Source organism: Alligator mississippiensis, chromosome 3, assembly GCF_030867095.1.
Source record: "Alligator mississippiensis isolate rAllMis1 chromosome 3, rAllMis1, whole genome shotgun sequence".
Lineage (NCBI taxonomy): Eukaryota > Metazoa > Chordata > Crocodylia > Alligatoridae > Alligator > Alligator mississippiensis.
Window position 1 is genome coordinate 29,967,127 of NC_081826.1, and position 22,069 is coordinate 29,989,195.

The 22,069-nt window shown below is 42.9% G+C and overlaps 1 long non-coding RNA gene across 1 annotated transcript; it reads right to left on the reverse strand.

Moving 5' to 3' along the window:
- Window positions 1-16,490: 16,490 nt before the first annotated feature.
- Window positions 16,491-21,327, reverse strand: LOC109285197 (uncharacterized). The gene is made up of 3 exons (XR_009460448.1): window positions 21,234-21,327; window positions 18,171-18,244; window positions 16,491-18,083 (listed from the first exon to the last, which is right to left on the reverse strand). It is a non-coding gene; the product is annotated as an uncharacterized LOC109285197 (long non-coding RNA).
- Window positions 21,328-22,069: the final 742 nt, after the last annotated feature.

Consider the following 22,069-nt stretch of genomic DNA (forward strand, 5'->3'; position numbering starts at 1 on the left):
CTATGACCAGGACATTGCCAGCATGACAAAAAATGGTTAAAGTTATAATATTAACTTGTTATGGTTATAATATCTTTGTCCTTGGAACAGAAAAGCCAGTGGGAAAGAGCTGCTTTCAAAACATGTGCTGCTGGTAGCCTTATCCACCTAGCTCTGAGATCACTTCTTATTATCTCTTCATATAAACATTCATTGGACATACTCCACTGTCACTGACAAACTCAGACATGTTTTACTCTTCACGGTGAGCACTAAAACTTCTCTCAGTTATACAATTGATGATAAGCAGTTACACTTATTCTGGTGGCTTTCCTGTTTGTCTGAGTAAAAGTTACAGTACTTAACTATGCTTCTCTGTACTGTGGAATTCACTAGAGGACCTTCTGCTCTGAAATCTGCTAATGCTGCTGCGTTCTGCAAGGAGACTGACACACACATATAACTAACAGCTTCAGAAATTATGTAAGTCTCGGTGTTCAATTTTCACATTCAGATAATTTGGAAACTCAAGAATAATTTTGCCCATATATAGAAAATATACAAGAAAACAGTCACTTTTGTCCACATCCCATTCTCTCAGGAATATTGCAAAAGGACATTTAGTTGGTTTATAATGTGGAAAAATAGGAACTATTATTTTGGCTGTTGGAAGTCACTATTAAAGTCAATATCTATTAAGATTTAAAAAGTACTACGCACTGGTAGTACATAGTAGTGGTATCTTAGTTATGCTCATGGTGAAAAATGTAAAGCTGTTACCCATTCAGTATCATATTACAGGAAAAATACAGATATCATCTGATGACAAATAGAAATACCCACAATTTTACATGCATTTCTTGTGTAACCCTTACTCACCTTCATGAGTATTAACATTGACTTTAATGGAACCACTTGTATGTTGCTAGCACTTACCACAAGGAATGCACCCTGACCTCCTTCAACAACAGAAGTTATTATTATAAGAACTTAACTACTGCCACACTGATACAGACCAATAGTCTGTCAGCTTTAATCACCCATCTCCAACTGGCAGATGTTTCAGAGAAAGGTTCAAGAAAATCCATACTGATTTATTATGGAATGTCCTGTTCTCAGCAGAAGTTTCTTTTTAAATTCCTGCCAAATAGTTGTAGGGTCATTTCAAATGTGGATACCTAAAATAACACCAGCCTCTATATTTAGGTAGCTAAATAAAATTGGGTGTATTTCAGAAATGTAAGCACTGATAGGAACCATTGGCCTCTTGAGCTGACTTGGCTTATTGGATTCTAGAAATGTAACATAATTGCTCAGCTCAATGCAATTATCAGCTGAATCCAGCCTCCAAACTTGGATGGTGACATACTATGTGCCATTTTGAATTTTGATGCCCTCTCATAGATCCCATTTGCTTTTTTGGCAATTTACATAGGAGAATGCTTCAGAACAATCCTAAGAGCATTTAAGTGAAGGACACACATAAAAAAGCCTCAGCTGCAGGAGCTATATTTTTAGATTCGCAATTTATGAGGTGATACTGCTACTCTGGCATAAAAAAAAAAGAGGTCTGTAGCTTTTCTCTCAGTGTGTAATCAGATTCTCAGCTGTATTTTACATTAATAGAATGCTTGATTTCGTAATTCCCAGGTCACAGAACAGTAAGTATGATCCAAGATCTCAAATTAAGTTGATGATAGGAATGTCATGTAAGATGTTTTTATATTCCTTTCAAAATGTTAGTAAAAGTGTGCAATTAATAACAATTAAAAATCTGCTAATTTTCTATTATAAAAAATGCAGAATCATTCAAGGGAGAATAGCTTGTCTTGTAAACGACTGGAGTTCTATTTCACTAGTAAGGAAACTGAAGTTTCCAATCAAGAAAAAAAAGGGCAAAAGGTTAAGTGTAAGGAAAAGCTTAAAAATAATGTGATGGGCCACCTGTTAAAAATAGCTTCTAATTTTGGATCTCTATTAGTAATGAGATTAAATGTGAATGTCCCCTCCCCCTCCCACTCCTCATGGTGGCCACAAGCCATGCCCATCCCTGCAGCGGGGAGGTCAGGCTGGCCCTGCCCCCTCAGCTCCCGCCTGTCCATCTGTCTGTCCTAAGGCTCTGGGTCACACATGTGCAGTTGGCCTGGAGTGTTACAGACAGACAGATGGAAGTGATAAGACTTTTATTGTATTAAAATAATAAGAAATTATTACCAATTATAATGGGAAAACTGCCATAAACTATTTACATTGAAAACTTCTCTCAGCTTTTAGTCACTAATCAAACCACAGAAATAGACATTTTCTCTTCGAGATTTTGTGAGCTCCTTCTCTGCAAAAAACAATTTATTGCAATGCAGATTTCCTTCATGTGACCTACAGTCTTTCACATATATCTCTGTCTAGGGATTTTACTTTTCAGCTGCCTCTACCATCTAATAGATTGTTGGGAAAAAAATGAAAAGTCCAAATAAAACACAGTCTGGGCAAGAGGAAGAATTTGGTTTTAAAAATGATGTTTAGATATCATAATACTTCATGATAAAATAATCTTTTTACTTTCCTGTTAAATGGTATTTCTGCTAATCATGGCTTTAAGGAAAGGGTGTAAATAAAACACAAATTTTAATTCTTTGTGCTGTTGGCTGAACTCTTGAAAACTTGCCATTTTAAAATAAAACCATACATTTCTACTGGCATTGTTATTTGCAGCTTTCATATAATACAGTCTATAATGGGAAGCAATTGTGAAAAAAATGGATGCTCCAAAACTTGCTGGAATGCTTCTAGCACACTGGTATTTCACAAAGATCATGTAAGGACTAACCAAAACACTTTGGCCTTCACAGACTCACCATGCTTCTGAAACAGCAGTAAGCTAGAAGAGTGTTCAGGCAAGCAAATAGACAACAACAAGCAAATAGACACAGCAAACAAAAATTAGTACTTCTACGAAACCTAAAACTCAAATCATCTTCTCCCTCCCCGCAACTTCTCTTTTGTCCAGCTTTTAACTGATTCTATGCTATATGACAGGGATCACCTGACTATTGTTTATTTTTCCTTGTCCTGAAGCCCACTGACCCAAATGCTACGGAGGCGGTGGTGTTACAGATTACTTTTAAAATATTCTAAAGGTACATAAAACAGTAGAATTCATATGTCCAAGGGTGTTAAACTGTGGTAAGTACCCTCTATTTGTCTTAAAGTTATGATATTTGGGATGGGAGTTATCTTTGATCTGTTCTATGAAGCTCAAGCTACGGTATTGTTAGTCTGCTTAATGGAGATAAAGTGATTAATTTGTAGTCACCCTATATCCCAGGATGCAAGGCTCCTGGCCCCTCTACCCCTGCTCCATGGATATGCACTCCACCATCCAAAGTTCTATTGCCCAGTGGGTGGCACTGGCCTCAAGCGACCCTCACCTACCCCCAGTGGCTGTGACCCCCCCAGTCCACATGGCACGCACCATGGGGCTGGTTTCAGGGACCCCAGGAGACCTGATCTAGGCCCCTGGGTAAGGGGCCAGGGTAGTGGCCTTTTCTTCACATCTGGGAAGGTCTTTCCTAGCCAAGAGAACTAGACCGGGGTGGGGTGGCATGGCTTCCCCCCAAGGCTCCGTGTTCCTGGAGGGGGAAGGGGAAAAAGGCTGCCTGGTGCCAAGTGTGGCAAGAGCATGGAACCTGGGGAGGCATGCTTCCTTGGGCTACACATTCTTGCCATGTGGCAGTTAAACTCCCAGAGTGTAGCTCCCAAGGGGTTAATTGAAGTGACTCCACCCCCTCCAACTCCCCAGGGGAAAAAGGTCAAGATGGCATAGGAAAATTTCAATTAATTTGGGGTAAACTGAGCTCAATTCAAGTTTCCCCATGCCTTGTGCCTGGCTTAAAGGTGCAAGCAGCCCCAAGGAAAGCTTGGTGGGGCTTGGATGGAGTGTGAGTATCTGAGGTCTGGTTCAATAGAACTTGTGGCAGTTGACCAGCATGTAGCCAAATGTCTGAGCTGAACTCAGTACTCACAATCCCCTTCCACCTCAGGCCATGATAGGGCTACTGGGAATTTAGAGGGAAAGCTGGGAATCTCTTTTAACCCCACTCAACCTAGTATGGGACCATAGGAGTTCAACAGGGCTTAGTATAGGCAGGTGGCACTTACTAGCCCCCTCCAACCTCTTTCCCCTGACCAGGATTGGAATGCATGCCCTCCCCCCACCCCCCCATGACTCAGTAGCTCCCTAGCCCAGCCTGTGTGACCCTCCCCCACACTGACCAGATCCCAGTCCAACCCACAGTGGCCTTCCCCAGAAAACCAGTGATAGGGGAGCTTGTTGGAGCAGGCTGACATGGAGGTAGCTCCCTGTGCTTGGTTAGATGATTCTCCAGGAGCCAGCCTTTTTCTACTACCCACAATCCATTAATACATGAGAGGGTCTTTTTTATTATTATTTATTTGATTTTGCTTCTGCTGTTGGATAGCAGAAACAAAGAATCCTGCTGCTTGTATTGCCAGCTTTCATGTAGATTACTGAGTCAGATCATGTTCCATTAGCCTCAGCACCTTAGACCAGGGGATGGCAGCCTGCAACCTATGGGCTGTATCTGGTCTGCAAAGTAATTTGATCCATCATATGAAATCTGTGGCAGTTTAGTGATGGGCTGCAAGGGTACATTGGCAGTGGTTTGCAAGCATGCTGGTGGCTGGGGAAGCAGAGGCATGCAAGCAGGGTCATACCTCAGGCCAAGGTCTGTTATCTCAGTCTTATATTCCTAAAATGTTGCTGATCCTTGTCTATATATTGTACAGCTATATCTTAAATTTTATTTCAGACCTTCAAATACTCTAATATGGTTGTGATGACCGAAAGGTCTCAGTAATTATCTGAAACTGTAGTCTAAGAAAGGGCAAGACATTTAAAAGGTCAAATGTTAACAGGGGCAGATCCGGAGAGGATGCAGTGGTGTGTTCATACCCTCCCCCTCTTTTGGACCCCACTACATAGGGCTACCATATTTCCAAGTCCAAAAAAAGGACACCTGTGACCAGGGGAGGGGGGAGCAGGGGAAATATGATGGGGGGCGGGCAGTGAAATGCTGGTGCCCTGCCCATTCTGTTGCCCCTCACTGACAAGCCACAACCCCCCCCCCCATTGCCTCTCACTCCAGACCCACTGACCCCAGGCCTGCCGGTGCCCCTCACTCTCGACCTGCAGCCCTTGCTGTCCCAGTGCTGCTGGTGTCCCTCACTGTGGACCCAGAGCCTTTTCCCCCCAGCCCTGCTAGTTCCCCTCACTGCCAACACATAAACCTCTGGCACTGCCAGTGCTCTGCACACCCACAGTCACCCCTTCCATCCCTCTGCCCCTCACCCCTGATCCGAACCACTCTGCCCCCCCACCACTGCTGATTTCCCACACTCTGAACCCACAGCCTCTCACCCCCCCAGCCCTGCTGGTGCACCTCACTCCCAACCCACAGACCTCTGCCTCCCAGCCCTGCTGCCCGAGTGCACCCACTCTGTATCTCACTCTTTCTCTTTTCGCCTGGCTTGTTGGAGACCATGCAGGGAGCATGTGATGCCTGACAGCCAAACCCCTTGCCTGTTGCTTCCAGCTTGGAGCAGCCAGCTCCAGAGAGCATAAAACCTGTAAATTTGCTGTTATTTTAACCTTCATACATTACCATGGGGTATTTCCTACTCTAGATGCATATTTTGGGCAGTATCTTAAAGTTAATTAATTCTATTTATTTTTTTTTTCCTTTTTAGGACATTGTCACTGGCATCACAGTGCACAATATCCCCAAGGAATAGCCAACTTACATGAATGGTTTATTCTCTGTGGATGGAAAACTGCCCAGGGTAACATGTTACCCCAGGCATCAATGTGTTTGTCCATATGGGGTAACAAATGATCCTAAGTCCATGTTAATGTATTGGGATAACTTGTTACCCCAATGCAATTTCTGTATAAATGACAGGCCTAGACTGTTTGGCCACTTTGGGTGGATGCATCTGAAAGATCAGCATTCATTCACACCTCATTGATGTCCACTTCAGGTATCCATGGTAACTAACAGATGGCCATCCTCCACTCTGCTATTGCAGAGGATGTGGTCTTCCCTTTTGCTAACCACTTTGTTAGCAGGCTGCAAGGTCATCAAAATACCTTGCCCTTTGCCAAAACAAAATAAAACAAAACCCTTTGTCACACCCAAATCCAGTCCTCTGCTCTCTTTTCTGATGGCAAAACTCTGCCTCACCTGCCCCTTTCATAACATACATGCTAGTTTGTCCTTCCTTTGTTGGAAGTGAGGACAAGGAGCAAAGGGACAGCAGAGAAGAAATAGAACAACATCATGCTGCAATACGGCATATGGAGTCCCCTTCAACAGGAAGGGCTTGACACCCCCCCGCTCCCCCCATGCTTCTTTTACTTGCTCTCATAAGCCTCTGCATGTGTGGTTTCCAAACATCATCCACCCACATTTGGCTTCCCTGCAAAGGGTGGATGCTGGTCTCTGGCTTCTGTACCCAGGCGGAGAGAGTGCTACCTGAGCTGCCATAAGGTGAGGCAGAATTGCTTCTGTGACAGAATAGGTCGACAGGCTTGTCTTTGATTGTTATTTATATGCATTCATCAGTAATATTTTTTCTTTTTTTTTTCTGCAGTCCAGGATGAGAAGGCAGTGTGTATTCAGTGCTGAAGCCTGTTTTGCACAGGTAACTGGGGATGACAATGACAAATCCACTTGTAAAATCTTATCCCAAGGCAGTGAGGATACTGACTTTGTTCCAGACATGGGAGATGGGTCAGAGTAAGAAGACCATGCGTCTTCTTACTCTGAAAGCTTACTCTGGAAGCTTAATCCAGCTCAGATGAAGAGGAGTTGGTGCCACAAGCAGAAGTGATGCCAACACTTCCAGTGGGAAATGGAAGAGGACCAGCCTATGGCTACTGTGGAAGACTGAGGAGAGCTACAGCGGGACATGGAGAAGAACCACTGCCACCACCCCCTGAAAATATTGCAGATGGTGACATCTTTAGAGGAAGGAATGGCAGAGTGTGGGGAAAAGGTCCACAGCTAATACATCATTGGAGAACAACCAAGAACATAGTCCATGAAAGTGCTGGGCCAACAGAGAAAGTAATAAAGAAACAGTAGTGGGAATGTTCTACCTGTTTCTCTCTCACAAGATATTCTGACTGTTATCACAAGAGAAACAAACAGAGGCAGAAAGAAGGTTCAGGGAGTGGAATGATAGCCATTCTGAAGATAGAAAGGAGTGGAAAAAGCTGGATGAAACAGAGCTGAAAGCCTACATTGGCCTCCTACTGCTGAGTGGTCTATAGAACAGTGATCATGAGGCACTGGAGGAGTTGGGGGAGCAATGCACCGGGCATCTTTGCTTCTGTGCCACCATGAGTTTAAAATGATTCCATTAAATCACCAACTACCTGAGATTTGACAACAAACTTACACATGAGGAAAGGAGAGCTGTGGACAAGCTTGCTGCCTTCAAAGATATTTGGACACAATTTGTGGACCAGCTCAGAAAATGATATATTGCAGGAATACACCCGATGGTTGATGAGCAGCTCATTAATTTCAGGGGCTGATGTCTCTTCAGACAGTATATGCCCAACAAGCCTGCCAAATATGGTTTGAAAATTTGGCAGTGCTGTGATGCAGCAAAATCATTCCCTCTGTCTGGAGACATCTACCTGGGCAAGCAACCAGAAGCTCCACACCAAGGTATTCTTGGTAGCCAGGTCATTGAAAAACCTGGTTTATCCCTCACACAAGATGGGAAGGAATATTGTGGGTGACAATTTCTTCACAAGTACTGACCTGGCAGAGAGACTGCTACAGCAGGACTTGACCTATGTGGGTACGATTTGGAAAAACAAGGCCAATATCCCAAACAAAATACAAGAAAATTGAAGAAGGGAAACTTTTTCACTCATTTTTGCTTTTTGGGGGGTACTCACCCTAGTTTCCTATGTTCCAAAGAAGTCCAAAGTTGTGCTGCTGTTGTCAAGCATGTACCACCTGTCAGTGGGTGGAGAGCAAAGAAAGCTGGACATCATCAATGACTATAATAAAAACAAAGGTGGGATGAATAACTTTGACCACTTAGTCTCTAAGTCCACCTGCAGACAGAAAATCACCGGGTGGCCAATTACACTATGTTTTTAATATGTTAGGTGTAGCTGCCATTGCCATCCTCATCATTTGGCTAGGCAATACCACAAACTGGAAGCAAAGATTGCATTTAAGAAGATGGCACATTTTTTTGCAGGAGCTTGGAGAACAGTTAATCAATGGACAAATGAAACAAAGAATGATGGATACACATAATCTGTCTTAAATCCATCAAGTCTGCTATGACTGCCCTAAATTACAAATTGCAACAGCACACCCCAGTAGAACCTTCTGCAAGCCTAAGTGGATCTTGTGCTTTTTGTCCAAGGACAGATTACCGCAAAACCTGGAAATGATGCAAAGATTGTAGATATTTTCATAGATGTTAGAGCTGGAAGGGACCTTGGCAGATCATTGAGTCTAGCCCCCTGCCTCAGGGGCAGGAATTCAGCTGGGGTCACAGGATGCCAGCAAGATAAACATCCAATTTTCTCTTGAAGGCATTCAGAGTAGGTGTTTGAACCACCTCCAATGGCAGACTATTCCAGACCTTAGGGGCTCAGACAGTAAAGAAATTATTCCTTATGACCAGCCTGAAATGGTCTTGCAGGAGTTTATAACCATTCAACCTGGTCATCCCCTGAGGGACTCTGGTGAACAATTGTTCCCCCAGATCCTGCTGGACACCTCTAATAAACATATAGGTGGCCATCAGATCACCCCTGAACCTGCATTTTTCCAGGCTGAAGAGTCCCATAGCTCTCAGCCTGTCGTCATAAGGTTTGTTTTCCTGATCTCTGATCATGTCTGTGGCTCTTCTCTGGACTCTATCAAGCTTTTCCACACCCTTTTTGAATTGTGAAGGCCAAAATTGGATGCAGTACTCCAGCTGTGGCCTCACCAAGGCCAAATACAACAGGAGAGTGACGTCTTGGGATTTGCTTGAGAAGCATCTATGGATGCAAGCCAGCATTTTGCTCGCTTCACTAGCTGCAGCATCACATTGAAGGCTCATTTTCATCTTGTGGTCAATCATGACCTCCAAGTCCCTTTCATTTGTAGTGCTAGCCAGCGTAGCACTGCCGAGCTTTTAAGGATGCTGCAGGTTTTTCCTCCCAAGGTGGAGAACCTTGAATTTTTCAGTGTTAAACACCATCAGGTTCCCATCTGCGCATTTCCTGAGTCTGTCAAGGCCAGCCAGGATCACTGTCCTGTCCTCAGGTGTGGATGCTTTACCCTTGAGTTTGGTATCATCAGCAAACTTGGCCAGTCCACTTCTGAATCCAATGTCCACATCATTAATGAAGATGTTGAGCAATATAGGCCCAAGGACAGAGCCTTGAGGGACCCCACTGGTTACAGGGCATCATGATGATTGACTTCTGTCAATCACCACTCTCTGGGTCCAACCATGGAGCCAATTCCCCAGCCTGTGGATCGTGGTGGACCCAAGGCCGCAGTTGGCCAATTTTGCCAAGAGGTGACCATGGGATAACCAGATCAAAGGTTTTTTTGAAGTCAAGATATACAACATCAATCTCCTCTCCCTCGTCCAGCTGATTTGCTTGTGTGCACACCACAGTACATCACTGCTGCTTTGTGAGGAATGTAATCTTTAGTTAGAACAGGAATTTTTTTTGGAAGTAATTGTTCATTTGAAAACAGTGTGAATTACAGACTTAGCAAACTGTTCATTCACATTTTGAAACTCAAAAAAAAAGTTTAAGTTTTGTTCATAGTTCTAGTCAAACAATATTTTGAGTTCAAATTGTCATAAATACTCTCTCAAACAACCTGTATGTTTAATAGTTTTTGGTACATTTATATTGTTGTCATTCATTTCATTTTGTTCATATGGGTAGGGTAACAAGGGAAGTGACCCTTTCAGCAGCACAGAAGTGGAGAGGGATCTTGGAGTCATAGTCGACTCCAAGATGAACATGAGTCAGTATGATGAAATCATCAGAGAAGCTAACCACACTTTATCATGCATCAGCAGATGCATAACAAATAGATCCAAGGAGGTGATACTTCCCCTTTATGCAGCATTGTCCAGACTGCAGTCGGAGTACTGCATCCAGTTTTGGGCACCGTAATTCAAGAAGGATATTGATAGACTTGAGAGGGTCCAGACGAGGGTTTCTCATATGGTTAGGAGCTTACAGGACAAGTCCTATGAGGAGAGCCTGAGGGACCTGGACCTCTTCAGCCTCTGCAAGAGAAGGCTGGAGGTGATCTTGTGGCTGCCTACAAATTCATTAGTGGGATGCAGCAAGGGATTGGAGATGCTCTGTTCACCAGGGCTCCTCTTGTGGTAACAAGGAACAATGGTCACAAACTGACAGAGATCAGATTTAGGCTGAACATCAGGAAAAACTTCACAGTAAGGGTGGCCAAAATTTGGAGTGGGCTCCCAAGGGAGGTGGTGCTCTCCCCTACCCTGGGGGTCTTCAAGAGGAGGTTAGATAGGCATCTGGCTGGGGTCATCTGACACCAGCACTCTTTCCTGCCTAGGCAGGGGGTCAGACTCGATGATCTGTTGAGGTCCCTTCCGACCCTAACATCTATGAATCTATGAATTTATGAACAACAACGATTATGGTTTCATGAGTATGGACGAGGGTTAAAAACCTGTTGAGATGCAGCATAGAGGTCCAAAAAAGAGGACATGTCCTGGAAAAGCTGGATGTATGGTGACCCTACCACTATGGGAGCAGCAGCTGGGACCTTTAAGTCCCCAAAGCAGATAAGAATTCCATCCCCTGTTCTCTGTACCCCCTCCTTTCCCCTTCATGCTCAGCAGCATGCACTGTACTTCCCATTCTGTCCCTGGCTGACCTCCCTGCCCAGCCCCCTGGACGTTTCCCACTAGACTGGAAAAAGGACAGAGAGGCTGTCCCCAGAGAAGCCTTGCTCCCCATGCAGCCTAAGTGGAGTAGGGCAGAAGTGGTTCTGGGAACAGAAGTAGCAGATAGGGGAGGGAGAGAAGAGAAAGAGATATGCTGCTGAGGATGAAGGGGAAGGAAGGAGGTGCTAAAATCAGGTGGGGGTGGGATATTACTTTACTTGGGGACTTGCAGTCAGAATCATAGAAAATTAGGGCTGAAAGGGACCTCAGGAGGTCATTTAGTCTAACCCTCTACTCAAAGCAGGACTATCCCCAACTAGATCATCCCAGACAAGGCTTTGTCTAGCCGGGTCTTAAAAACCTCCAAGGATGAAGATTCTACCACTTCTCTAGGTAACTTGTTCCATTGTTTCACCAACCTGCTAGTGAAAAAGTTTTTTTTCCTAATATACAAACTAAACCTGCCTTGCTGCAGCTTGAAAACATTGCTCCTTGTTCTGTCATCTGTCACCACTGAAAACAGTCCAGCTCCATCCTGTTTGGAACCACCCTTCAGGTAGTTAACGACTGCTATCAAATCTTGCCTCAGTCTTCTGCAGTCCCTCACTGCTGCACCCACAGCATTGTCTGTCTATCCCTGTGGCAGATGGGGGAAGATTGGGAGCAGGGGGTAGCTGCTCCTGCACCTACTTTTACAAAATTCTGGAGCAGCTTATGAATGTTAATGTGTTAACCAGGAAATCAAGAAGTTATAAATAACAGTTGAAAACTAACCATTGCTCTTTAAGTAAAAAAAAATAGACATACTTAGAAAGGGAAGTTTCAACATAACTAGGGTTACAGTGTAGCACAGAGACAGACTTTCCTCTATGGAGAACTCTGAGGTTTGTTGTTCCTCAGGCAAGAACAATCCCTCAAATTGTACAGTAACTCTGATGCCCTAAAGAAGGGGTTGTATATAGTCCCTACAAGATTCATTCATCAAGTACAAGGGCGATGGGGGTCTTAGACCCCTTCAGGAGATAACACACCTAGTGTACCAGATTTGTTTAGTCCATGTACTGACTGAACCCAGTACTCCAGCTATAAATCTGTCCATTTTGGTTGAAGGTAATTAAAACGTACAGTGCAACAATGTGGTACATCCATTGCTCTGTTCTATTCTAGATGCATCTGGAGCCTAAGTACATGTCCTACATTGTGGACTTACATTTTTACTAACATCTGTCTTTGCTTTACTATATCTTGTGTAAAGAGCCTGTTCCTCTGTAGTCACGGTTAAACTCAATATCTCCTTTTCCTCCTCCTACAAGCCACAAATTATTTGCTATTTTTCTTTCTTAGTTTTCCTAATCCGTTCCCAGCCATTTCTGACTATGTATTTCTGGCTGTTGTCTCCCTGCTGACTTACCATCCTGGGTAGAAATAGATTTTTCATTCAATTATGAAACTTTATCTAGTATCTAATACATCTCTTTTCCATCTCTTGTATAGTTTGCTTTTAGGCCTGTGCGAAGCAGCTAGTATTTGCTTTGGATTCAGATTTGGCCAATTCGGGGGACAGTGATTTGATTTGCTGATTCAAATCACTGTCCCAAATCAATTTGGCCGAATCTGATTTGGAGATTCGGGACTGCCAAATTGGTCTCCTGATTCAATTTGGATTTAGAGATTTGGCTGCCAAATTGGGCCGAATCTCTTCTAAATCAAATCAGCAACCGAAGCTTCGCAAAGCCCTATTTGCTATCATTATAGACTCCATTTTCATAGTATCTCCAATTGTTCTCAACACATTTCTCCATCTTTCTGCCACCATAAAGCCTATCTATATGCGAATTCCTGTTCATAACCTTATATAACAATAAGTATCTTTAGGCCTCCTGTCCAATTTTCTTCAGCTTGGAATCAGCTAGTTTCTTACATGTCAAGATGTCATTATATGTACATCATCTTCAAAAAACAGCTTTTTTTCCAGAGACTGAATGCCAAATGAAATGTTCAATTTATTGAGGCACAGCCTTTGGAATTCCAGGTACAGTCTCTAGGCCACTGTTGACAGAAAAAAAAAGAGACTACTTAAAATGTTTTTTCATGTTTTCTAATTCCTTTCTTGGAGATTGACATTTGGAGATCAGACAGTGTTTATTCTTTCTCTGCCAGATTTTTGTCCTATGAACAAGTGATGTTTATGATAGCGACCTTCTTACAGCATGTATTATAGTCTCATAATTTGGGTTGCATCTTTTGCACTTGTCCATTTTCATTTTTTTTAAAGACATGATATCTTAATCATTTTGTGCAAAGACTGCACTTTGATGTAGCTATAAAAAGGGTTTCAGTGGGCTGATGGCTTTAAGTCGGCTAGTCTCAGCTACTTAGATTAAAGTTAACTAGCCTTCATAAAACAATTTGCACAATTTACCATGCAGGAGTTTTGCCTCTCACCTCTTACATAGTGTCAATGCCTTGCCTTGTCTTCTTAAAGCTTTTCCTTCAATTCTCCTTTTATCTTTTAAATTCTGAACCAGTGTAGTAGGGTTTATTCTTTTTCTATAAACATTTTTTAGTGCTCTTGGATTTTAGGGGTTTGGCAGAACTTTATCCTGTATTTTAACACACCCACTTTATAACATTGGTGATGATGGGACCATGTTCTGAAATAGTAAAGGTATTTCTAGTTTTCTTCAAGAAATAATCGGTCAATATTTTCTTCTTACCATCGGAGAATTTTTTCTAGTTCAAATTGCACGTGGATATCTTTCAAAAAGGTGTCACTGATCTTTGACTAGGAGCTCTCCTTCTAATTTTGCACAGAGTTTAAGATGATCCATATTAAATAAAGGATGCACTGATAGTAACGTTTCATATGGCAAAGCCCAGGAAACATTTCTTCAAAAGTGTAGATGATTATTTGAATCAATTAAATTAAAAAAAAAAAAAAGATTAAAAATGGGAGTAACAGATAGTCCCCTTGACGAGCCCACACTAGGTTATACTAGTGGCTTAGCTTAAAACTTAGATGGTAAACTGCATCTTCCATGACTACTACTTCCTCTTTATGGGTGTGATTCCCACCTTGAGATGGCATCATCCTTCTCTACTTGTTATGACCTGCTTCATCCTCTGGTTGGATGTTCAGATCTGTCTTATCTTTACCAATGTTGTCTTTCCATCTCAGTCTAGGTCATCTTCTCACCCTCCTGCTATTTGGGGTTATCTCCTAGATCATTTGCACAGTGTTCTGCTGCCCTAATTCTATGGCCAAACCAAGTCAAGCTAGTTTCTCTGACCTTTTTTGTTAATTTTTTTCTTATTCTCCGGTACCATCATTTTTTACTTTATGCTTCATGTGATTCATAGCATCCATATCAACATTCCCATTGCTGCTATTTCTGTACTTGTCTTCTTTTATTCTTATGGTCCAGACTTCTGCATCTTATATAAACTTTGGTCTATCATTGATCTTGCACAAGTTGACCTTGGAAAAGTTGACATCTTTTTACTGAAAAATATCCTTACTATTTTATGCCAGATTTTCTCATTCTCTGCTTCTTCTTTTGTTTATGATCATGCCTGGGTACTTCAGTTTTTGCAAGTGTTGGTCCCAGTATCTGTTTCTACAACATTGTCCTTTGCGTTCCATATACCTAGCATCACTTCAATTGTTTTGACTGAGTGCCCTTCATATTTACGGTTTTCCTTCCTCTTTGCCCATAACTCTCAGAGTTTCTCCACTATGTCTGCCCTAATAACTGCTCATTAGCTTATAACAGCTGCCATAGCATTGCCTCATATGTCATTTTAGTTTAATACCGTATGGTGATGAACTTGAAGAGGGTTGGGCCTATACCTGATATAGTCCAACCCTAACCAGAAGAGCTTCTGTCATTTTAAATGTTGCTTTAACTAACATTTTGGCTCATTATGTTACCTGGATGAGCTTTATCGTGATTCCTTAGGCAACATTAGACAACCTCCTGTGGTATTCAACATTCATTTTAAGGTTCATAAACACTAGGCATAATTTCCTGCAAAGTTCCAGATACTTTTCTTATAGCAATCTTACTACAAGGATTGTAGTCCTTATGCCTCTTTTATAACATTAAAGTGCATGTCTACCATGATCATTTTCCTCAGCTTTGCATTGATTATTTGACCTCCATCAAGTGCTCTAGTAGTTTTATTCCTTCATAACTGGCACACTGCATTGGGTCACCATTTTTTCTTGTAAATTGTCACTATAACACTATGTTTCCAATCCACTGGCATTCTTCTTTCATAAAATGATCCACCATACAATAATCTTCCATATTCCAGGTATTTGCTATCCCTGCTTCATCAAATAGCTCTATTATCTTTCCTGAAGGTCCACTGATTCTATGTTCAAATATTTTAGATTGTGATGATCATATCTTTACTCTCTGCCATCTCTGAGATCGCTTTTCCTTCCTCAGTTTATTCCCAGAATTGGTCCTTCTACCTGAAGTGCCATCTCTAACTCACCTCGTTCATTTTCAACATTTAATTATTGATTAAATTGACTTCCCATTTCCTTTTGAAGTCTTCTTCACATGTCAGGATACTAGTCTCTCTGCATTTGTTCTGCTTTAACCATCTTATTTATGATATTTTTTTCCATCTGGCATTCCTAGTTTTTTGTACCACTCCTCCAATGTCTCAATGCCTTAGTTTTGTCACTGCCTCTTTCTTCCTTTATTTTATCCATTCTAGATGTGCTGCCACACACTGTATTCCTCTGTGATGGATATCACTCTGCTACCATATTTGCCTGTTCTGTCTTCTGTAGTTTCTCATTCTTCAATATATTTCAGTCACTGGTTTTTATCTATTCCCTGTATTGAATCACATTCTGGTTCCTGAGCTCTTTCCTTTTCCAGAACCTGTTCTCTGAATATTTTTCCCTTTTTATGCTTTTCCCCTTATTTTTAGTTGTGGGAAGTTCTATTGTAAACAGTCTAGATTTGGTAGCTATTGTGTCTCCTTACACTCAGAATGCATCCCATGTAATACTGCATAAATGATATGTAAGTATGATCCTATTCTATTTTTCTTGAGTTCCTGAAAAACTGTCAGTTGAAAAGGTGAGGGGATTCTTTTCCTTGATGTTTTTCTATAACTCAATATTAAAGGTAAGATGATTGTTACAAAATTAATACATTAGTGGATTTTTAGGGATGGAATGAGGGAACTAAGCTGCAACCACCCCTGAATTACTAGAGCTATCTCCTATACTATCCTTTTTGAATTCCTGTATCCACTCAATAGGCATGTGCAGTCAAAACCTCCAGTGCTTGCATAAGCACATCTGTTTCTTAATCAAAGCATCCTATTTATAGTGTACAGGCAAACATTGCATTTCAAACCTTATAGGTTACTGAGAGCTTCACTGACTGTTGTTTAATGCACTGTTTCACTGCTGGTTCTGCTAGCCCTGGAACCCATCTCCAGCACAAGAAAAGTGCAAAGACCACAGTTTTATTATATATAGGCTGTAAAAAATGTGTGGGTCAGCTACTCCCCACCCCAATCATCATTATTCTACTTGTGTATGAGTCATCCAAATCCTCTAGAAATTTCTCACTGGAGCATCTGGTGTTCCTCTGGCTGATGTGTCACTTCTCTCAGGTGCCTTTGCTACAGAGGAGATTTCCCCATTCCTAGCAGACAATGCCCTGGGCACCCAACACAATAATGTCTCCTTCTGCCTCTGACAGAGTGGTAATTCTTCTTGCCCTAGTGTTCCTATACAATAGTGTAACCCAGGTGCACCCAATTCTGTGATCTGTTCTCCCATTAGCAAGGATGGGAGGCCAGGCAGAGACGGATCTGTGTTATTGCCCAGATCCCCCTATCCTCTATAGAGTCAGGCCAGCACAAAAACTGGCTTAACTATACACAGATGTATTTAATATACAATGATAAATATATACAAAATCCCAACAGAATATTGGGAATTATTATTAAATATATACAATATATGTTCTACATAGGAAATTACATTCTACAATTAGTGTCCAAAAGATTTCATTGCCAGCCATGGGTCCAGGGCCCAGCACAGGTAAGCAACCGGTCTGAAACAGGTAAGTCCATAAAACAGTTAAAATATAGGCAATTGGAAATGAATTTTATTAAACTACAAGAAGAGTACTAACAAGGAATTCAATAGAACAGGTACCTATATATACACACCAGATACAAGGATTAAATAACATCACATTAAAATACAAAATATGAGGTGCACAGATACTGTACAGTGTCACCACCCCTGTGAGTACCAACTCCGTGGTGTCACCCTGGGAGCCTTAACACCACTCCCAAAGGGGTGGGGAAGGGAAGAAGGAGTCCCAATGCTCCCAGCCCCTCTTGGTCCTGACTGGACCCCTTCTCTAAGTCTGTTAATCCCCTCCAAGCTCCTTTGTGCAAGGTGGGGTCCATATCACCCCAGCCAGGGGTTCCTCCCACTGATGCACACACAGGCCTCTGGCTCTTGCAGGGCTGCCTATCCACACACTGTCTGTGCCCCACTCTCAGCACCAAGGGCTCTGCACATTGTTTGCTGTTGGGGGGTTTGGGCCGCCTTCTGCGGCTCCGAGGCCCAGGTCCCCACTTGGGACCAGCTATGCACCAAACAAGCACGGGCATCCTGGCTTCATGCCAGGAAAGGATGGACCTGAGCCACCTTGTGTGTCTCCCAGGGTCTTGGTCCATGAGGACTCTCCATGCAGTGTTGTCTGCACCAGTTTCCCTGGCTGCATGCCAGGGGTTACAGACCCAAGCAGCCTCATGCCTCTCCCAGGGTCTGGGTTCCACATACCACTGCATGCACGAAGTGGCTGAAGACCTGAGCTGCTTCACGCAGCTCCCAGAGTCTCTCCCCATGTGCTGCTCTGTGCACTGGCAGGGATAGATGCCATCCACCCCTCCAGGGCCAACAAGATGAGTCTTCAGGGCAATTAGAACTGCCCCGCTGGCCTGCTCACACCAGCTCTTCTTTGCCCCACTCTCTTAGTCCCTTGACATGTCTGCTGTATGCTGGACACACTGCTCCTTTTATTCACTCCAGAAGCTCTGCCTCCAGACTGTTGCTGGACCTGCAAAGTGCAGGCTTCAATCAGGTGCAGGGCTCTTCACCACACACCCCCAGGCAGGGGGTGAGGCAAGCCCCTCCCAGCAATTACCTGATTAGTTGATGTGCTCCACCAAATCACAAGAGATTTTCTGAGCCTGGGCAGGCTGGGCTGCATTGGTAAGTCTGCAAAAAGAGCAAAAGGGATTTAGCAGATCCTACAACTTCCTTTCCTTGACTAAACCATATTTAAAACCCTAAAGATATATAGACAGAGCATACTGTAATCTATAAAGTGGTAACCATATAATAAATGGATACAGCATATCATGGGTTTTCCAATGAGACCATAAATGCCATATCAGTACAAGAAAACACAGGATAACATTCATGACACCCCACAACCCCCCTGAACATCAGAGGGTTCATGACAGATGTCATATTTTGTATCATGGAAAAGAAAGGTGTTAGGGCTGTAAGGGGATTGCTTCTAGCTTCAACATTCTTTCATCATTAGTTTAGAAGCATAAGATTGGGTATTGGGCAATTATTGCACACACACATTTCTAAATAAGCAATCAGCTAGCTTTATCATATGGAGCCCTTGGGCATCGGTAGTTAAGTGCTATATAACAGGGCACATTCTACACTTAAAAGACCATTACTCAAAAATAAAAGTACAGGTGCATAGAAAGCTAAATGTTTCGTTTGTTATCGTCATTTGAGTTAAATGCTTGTCACCCATCCTTGTTCATAAAGTTGGAACAACTTTATCCTGTGTTATCCGAGAATAAAATGGAGCAGAGCAAACTACAGTCATCTCAGGCAGTGCAACTAACTTGTCTAAAGCAATTGATCAAGTAGGAAATGTAGAAAATGCACAGATGTCACTTGAAAAATGGCCCGAAATTTTGAGTTTCCCACACACGTACTTCTGGTAGTTCTTTGGGCTTCCTTCTCATATCCCCTGTTAGGAGGGCCTATGTTCACCTACAGCAGGATGACACATCCTCATTGCTGCCACCTGTTTAGTAATACTCTTTCTGATGCTTATTTTTCCTCACCTCACAGGAAGTTGCTTAGACATTTAGAGGACTTACATCTAATCAGAATCAATCAATCCACAGTAAGCAGAAGATTCTGTTGCACAAGGCATATTCCCTTTTGTCCGATATCTGGCTTTAATACCCTAAGCCAGTGGCAAAAACTCTGTTCTGCATGTTGCTGGACACTTTGTCAACTTTAGCAGACTTGCTTCAAAGTGAAAAACTTCAAAGCAAAAGCTTTGATATGTCTCCTTTGATGCAAATGTACCCAAATGAATAGCCAGCTTATACATCACACTGAATCACTGCTTCCACATGAGTAACTTATTTCCCAAATACAAGTTCAGAACCATGTTTCCGGAAATCTTCATGTTCAAGCTCCAGAGAACAAGCTCTCAAAGTGCTATAATTTCTTTCTTCCCATCCTGTCATCTGCTTCTTTTGTATAGTTGTCACAATGTTCATATGAGAAACATACAATATTGGTCAAAAGGTCCTTGATGACACTCTATTCATAGTCAGTCAGCATTATTTATGCAAGTGTATTTGGTTGCCATTGCTGGTCACTACAAGTTTGTAAGCCTACCATGGTAAAAAACAGTATTGGCAGTATTTTTGAAGCCTCCATCTGGACCTAGAGGAAAATGAGGAAGTAGACAACAATAATGGGGAGGTTGTCCATTTTCTCATTTTATGTTTTGTTAACATAAAGGGTGATGAGCAACAAGTTCTTAAATAAATTAGGACTAAAAAGATAATGCAGAAAGTATAGGTCCATTACATAATGAAGGAAGAGGAAAAATAATAGATGATGCTGAGAAATCTGGTATGTGATGCCTTTTTTGCTTCAGTCTCTATTGAAAAAGTTAATTATGATCAGATATTTAAAGAAATTAATTTTAACAAGGAGATAGAAGTACAGGGAAAGAACAGTATAAAAAATATTTAGATAAGATACATGTACTCAAATCACCAGGGTCTGAAGAAATTCTCCCTAACATACAGTAATGAACCAGTAAAAATAATCTCTGAACTGTTAACTATTATTTTTGAGAACTTTTGAAGGGTGGGAAAAGTCCTAGGGGAACACAGAAAGACAAATATAAAACCGATCTTTAAAAAGTGGAAGGGCGGGGGGGAGTGGAAGAACCTAGGGAATTATAGATCAGTCAGTCTAGTTTTGATCCCTAAAAAAAAAAAATCTGGAACAAATTATTTTAAAAATCCATTTATAAGCACCCTGGGGGTTTAAAGGATGATGAAAAACAGCCAATACAGAGTGTCAAAAACAATCAAATTTCCTTTTCTAACAGGATAGCTTGCGTAGTGGATAAGGGGAAAATCTGTAGCTGTGATATATCTTGATTAGTGTAAGAGTCTGGACAGTGTCTTAGAGGATGCTTTGTGTAACAGGAGGGCAGTCAGGGTTGCCGTGATCTCCCCTGCCACCTCCTTTACTGTGTCAAGCTGCTGAATGGCACCCTCCAATTCTCACCCACCATGACTTTGATCTTCTATATATTTTATAGGGAGGCTGCCTTTTGTTTTTTGGTCCACGGTTCTCCTGTTATCTTTAGTTCTTCAACGGTAGTGGGTGTTCCTGTACACTCCAGCCTTATGGGCTATGCGTGGCTCCAACCACCCCGTACCACGCCCCAAGCCTCGAAGATGTGCCTGACGTTGTTCGGTCTCTCTCTCTCGCCACGCCCTCTCTGGCACTCAGGCTCTCTGCAGCCCAATCTCTCTCTCTCTTGCTGTGCCCTCTCTCCAGGGCCTTCTCAGTAATGCCACCCTCTCTCCAGGGCCTTCTCAAGCACTGCCCCCTTTTCTGGGGCTCACCACAATGCTGCCCCCTTCGTTAGGGCTCACCACGCCTGCACTGGGGCTTCTCAGCAACACCCCCTTCTCTGGGGCTTCTCAACTGTCCCTCTCTGGGGCTGGGGTTTGTGCACCCTGAATGCTACACCCTTGCTGGTGCTGGGGTTCCCACAATACTGTGAGTCTCCTATGAGGCCTCCTCCAGCCCCTAATAGCCTCACCAAACCACCGGTAACAAATAGCAACACAAACAAGCCCCTGGGCTATAACACAAACAGAAACCGCCCGGCTATAATCACTCTCAAGCCTACCAGGGCTTCTTCATCCTGCAGCAGTGTCAGACGTTGCTCCTGCCCCAGGCTTCTCCTCTCTTCCATGACGGAGAGCTCCTTCCTCCTTGGCTGCTGGTAGGGAACTGCCTCCTGGCCTCTTGCCTGTGATTTATACAGGAGGCAAGCCCTGCCCCTTCTTGTAAGCTGGCTAGATAGGTGTGGATCATTAGTTCCCTCTAGTTGCCTTAGCAACTGGCACCTGAGGAGTTATCCCAGCTCTCCAAGTAGCAGGCACCTTAGTGCCCTGCTACACTCTGTATACAGTATTATATATACTACAAGGAAGTATGGTCAAGATGAAATCACTACAGAGTGAGTTGGGTTCAATGTTATTGCTTAGCTCAAAATCTTTAAACATGACACTGTCCATATTCCCAGGGCATGCCTGTTGCACAGGCACCCTCCTATATTAGTCAGTCTTCAAGCTTAACACACAGTCCATAAAGGGTTAACTCACAGGTCTGAGTCCTCTTCAGTCCCTGAGAAGGTACCTCCAGCTCACTGCTGCTCCTTCCTCACTGCAATCTTCCCTCTCAGACTGTCTGCAACTCAGCCCACTGTCTTGATGCTGCTCCTCCCAGTGTTGTAGCACCTGGGTCTCTTCTCAGACCTTGAGTCCCTGGCCCATTACTGCAGGTGCTGGCCAGGCCACTCTTATTCCCTCTCTCTCTCTTAGTCTATATATCTGTCTCCCTCTGGCTTTCCCTTCTTGGGAACCTTTTCCTTCCAGTGGACCAGCTAATTATCTTCCTCAGCTAACCCAGTCTTCCTGAGCAGCTTGCAGTAGCATTGCCACAGGCAGCTAAACTATAGCC